This window comes from Triticum aestivum, unplaced genomic scaffold (genome assembly GCF_018294505.1).
Source record: "Triticum aestivum cultivar Chinese Spring unplaced genomic scaffold, IWGSC CS RefSeq v2.1 scaffold3724, whole genome shotgun sequence".
Lineage (NCBI taxonomy): Eukaryota > Viridiplantae > Streptophyta > Magnoliopsida > Poales > Poaceae > Triticum > Triticum aestivum.
In genome coordinates, this window is record NW_025225618.1 from 42256 (window position 1) to 46836 (window position 4581).

A 4581-nucleotide genomic window follows, 5' to 3' on the forward strand; every position below is an offset into this window, starting at 1 on the left:
TGGCGACGCGCGGGGCGGCCGAGTGAAGTAGACGCATCCCGCGGCATGGCGACGCACGGGCGGCCAAGTGATGAAGATGCTTGCCGCAGAGTGACGATGCGCGGGGCGTCCGAGTGACGATGCGCGGGGCGTCCGAGTGATGTAGACACGTCCCGCAGAGTGGCGACACCCGGAGCGTCCAAGTGAAGTAGACCCGTCCCGCGGAGTGGCGACGCGCGAGGCGTCCGAGTGAAGTAGACCCGTCCCGCGGAGTGGCGACACACGGGGCGTCTGAGTGAAGTAGACCCGTCCCGCGGAGTGGTGACACACGTGTGTGCAAGTAGGATAAGTTGATGATGACGCGAGCAGCTTCATGACCTCATGCAGGACGACTGAGGACACGTCCGATCGAGCGATGATGTATGAGTGGCCGAGTGGTGGCGTACGAACGTCCGATTGCCAGTGATCCGGTTTGGTCGAGTGAGCCAGTCCCATCCGAGTGACGATGCCGATGCCAATTGGAGGGAGTTGCTGCCGAGTGCAATAGTTTCCGAGGCGATGGACTTGACGCCCTACGTGAACGAGGCTGTCGGCGGGCGCTGGAGAGTAGTAGCTCGGGATGTGGATCTTGCTGACATCGTGGCCTCCGATGATGCACTCGACATGGAGCATCACGTCGACTGCCTTGGCAGAGCTGACAGGCATGATGAGCCTGACCGTGGCGGTTATGACGGATAGATGCGATGCATGTGGAGGTACGGCCAGCCTTATCCGAGTGTATCCTGCATGTTACCCGAACATTCAGGCAACAGATTAATACTGTAACGCAGCGTACTAATTGTGTGCGCTTTTGAAGAGTAGTAACAGCAAATGTATTAGCATGCAATTATGGTTGCACCGGACTGCATGTTTCGTCTTTGCATGCCACAAATTAAGCCCCCATTCACCACTGGCTGCATTCACGGCATGCATGCATCGGCTGTTGCGTTAAGTACGCAGTTAATGGCGTGGGAGCCTAACCGATTGGGTGAACATGCAACAGAGAAGATCGACGAAAAAACTACGTACGCATGGATGCGTTCAGCGCTGGTCGTAGTTACGACATGCATTGGCTGCCGCATTATGTACGCAGTTAATGGCACGGGTGCCTAACCGATCCAATGAACTTGCAGCCGAGAGGATTGAGGAAAAAACTACGCATGCATGGATAAGTATTAATTAAAGGAAGAGGGAAAGATTACGACCGGGCGCGGACGACGGATGCCTTGTCCCCTCGCGAAGTCGGGTCGCTTGTCGTGGTCGCCGGGAAGATCCGGACCGTTTTTGCAGTCGCTGTTGAGGAGTGCCGTGCGTGAGGGGCCGCCGCCAACGTCGTAGATGAGGGCGGAAACGACGTGGTGGACTGCGCCGGTGCCTATGTGTAGGAGCTCGGTGGTGGAGTCGTAGACGAGGTCGGGGACGACGGGACGGACCCGTCGCTGGCCGTTTGCAGGAGCTCGACGGTAGCGTCGAGGCCGGAGGAGACGCAGCGGACCGCGTTGGTGGCCGTTTGCGGCGGTTGCCTTTGACAATGATCTGATCCTTTTGTTTGTACGAATGGCGCGATGACCAAAGCGCCAATTTCTCTGGCGATGGTAGTTGATCTGCTGTTGAAGATTGAAGAAAAAACCATTTGCACCATGGTTCGATAGACGCCATGCCCCACGGTGGGCGCCAACTGTCGTGGTTCTAAGTCTGACAGTAGAATAGGGGTAGTATAACGGAGCATGATCTATCGAGATGCATATGGGTGACACGGTGGTTTTAGCGAGTTCGGGCCTCTCGCGGTGGAGATAACAACCCTACGTCTCGTGCTCCGGAGAGGCTTTGTTTTATCTGAGTATATATCCGGAGATTACAATGTGTGTGAGAGGGAGGAACGGATCCCCATGCCTGAGCTAAGTCCTGAGACTAATGGTGAAAAGAGAGAGAGGTGGAAGAAGAGCCCCCCTTAGTCTAGTGGTCGGGGTGGCTTATATAGAGTGCGCCACCCCCTCACCTCTTACGTTACAAAGTGGGGTATGAATGCCATAATGCCAGCCCACCATTAATCCCTCACTATTAGAAAGATGCCGACTGCCTTGCTGCCTGCTGGTCTTCGTATATCCGAGTGAGTCGTACGGTCGAGTGGTGAACCGTCATCCGAGTGGATGATATGTTGCTTGGTCGAGTGGATAGTGTGTCTGTATGAATTGACCTGGACCCACATGTTGTGTGGACCCCATGCTTCATGATATTTCGACCCTTCGTGGGCCTACCTGTTATGTATATCCCCAACACTTACCTATTTACCCAGTCGCGGCTAGTATGTCCCATGTACCGCATACCACCGGACATATGCGACAGCGTCGACATCATCTGAGCATGTGTGTGGTTGTCCAGTTGCATGTCTTTCACTAACTGGTCTATCAAAGGATCGTCTTTTTTGTGCGATCGCATGTGCAAAAGCATCCTGGGGCTTTCCAGCATCTTGTGATTGTGGTTGAGTTGAACCATTTCTATCACAAATTTGCCATCCTTCCTTTTTTGACTCTAATCTTTGCATTGCAGCCAATCCTTTTTGATGTCTTCTGACGTACCCGGTGATAATCTGACACAGTCTGCTTGTGGACCCCTTCTCTTGAGCAGACAATGTAGGCATTTGTCCTGTGTTTTGCCCTCTTGCGTATACCAAACCCTGCACATCTTGCATAATTGTTGTAAAAGTCCCATGCCTTGTCGTACGTGGTGAATTTCATTCCAGCAGCAGGTACGAGGTTCAGCGGCATGTTTTTATCCTGCATTAATTGAAATGCTATATGAGAAAATTTGTTCTATTCTGTTTTTTGAATACGAGGAGTGCATACGAGTTTAATAAAGCATTTGCAATGTTCCTAGCCAAAGCTCACAAGAAATATCAGTGTGCACTACAATGTTATCTGAAGGGACTGCAACTATTTATTTTTTTCAGACCATAAACTTACATGTGTGTAGAGTCGTTCGCCTGATGGTGTTTGCAGCTCGCCGGGTTGTATTGGACATGGCGGGGTTATAACAGATGTGTGTAGTTGAGGATCTCGCGGCGGTAACAATGAGGAGGATTTGTACCTGCTGTTTACTTTTGACCGAGGCACCGTTGGTGGCCGCAGCGTCGAAGTTGATGCAGCAGGTCTGGTTGGAGCTCTGTTTTTCGGTGCAGCAGATGGACGCTGAGCTCTGTTTTGGGGTGCGGCAGGTGGACGTGGTGGTAATCCAGTGTTGTGACAATGTCTCGGTGGATTGGTTTGAAAATTTTGGAGCAGTGGCACATCATCATAGACATAATCATCATCTGCTGCAACATCGTGTTCAACTGCGTCATCATTGTCTGTTCGGACATGCTGTCCAAACGTAGTGAACTCGTGCTTATACTCTGGATTGAGAACTGTTATCGGCTCATCTTCATCGTCATCGTCTTCATCGTCGTGTTGGTGAGTGCCTTCCTAGACGAATGTGACATCATCGTCATCTTCAACTACATCTTCATCATGTGAAAAATCTTATTGTGGAGAGTACTGCACCCTGTTTGTCGTCGTGAAGAATCCACGTGGAATCTCAGGGGTAACCCAGCCAGTATCTCTTTCAGAAGAATATCCACTCTTCTGAAAGTTGTTGTTCTCAGTGCTGTCAATTATGCGCGGCATTTTGTATCTGCTGAACGTCATCTCCTGCACACAAAATGACCGAGCTGCATTTGTCAGGTTAAATGAACTGAATCATGCGAACTGCAATGTGTTCAAAATGGTACTGCAGAAGCATTGCATGGTGACTGCATCACCCCGCAAGGTGAACTGAAGCAACCGCACTGCATCATTATCTGTAATGAACCTATACAAGCGTACTGCATTTTCCCCCACAACAAACTGAAGCAACCGCACTGCATAGGTTTTGTACTACATAATCGCGTGCTCTACTGCTTGTACTACTTTGTCTATGATAACTACACTGAGATGGTTGAGGAAGTGTACTGCTTACCTCGTGATGTAGTGATTCCTTGCGTTTACAGGAGGAAGTTCCCTTCTCGTCTGCCTGCACAACTTTCATGTTCGCCCGTGCAGTCCACTTGCGCTTCAGAAGTTCATGGGCGGTCTGGACGTTGCTCAAGGTGAACGAGGAAGGAGGATTTGCTCTGAAGGTCGATGCAGACTTATTCCAAGAAGCTACCGTGGATGAAGCAACCTTGCGCACACTCCTCCTTGCTCGAATTGGTTTGATGTCGAGGCAGCACCAATCCACATCTGATGAAGTACAGCTAATTGCAGGCCCGGAGGAGTTCGGTGGCGGCGCTACCGAGCTGCTGCCGTGGAAGAAGGCCGATAGGCTGGTGTTGCTCGGTGCCTGCCGCGGAAGAAGGCCGAGAGGCGACGGGCGGCGTCGCTGCCTGGCCGCCGCCGCGGAAGAAGGCCGGGAGGGGAGGGGCGGCGTCGCTGCCGGTCGCTGCCGCGGAAGAAGGCCGGGAGGGGAAGGACGGCGTCGCTCCCAGGCCGCCGCCGCTGGAGAAAGGGGGGAGGGGAGGGGCGGCATCGCTCCCAGGCCGCCGCCGCG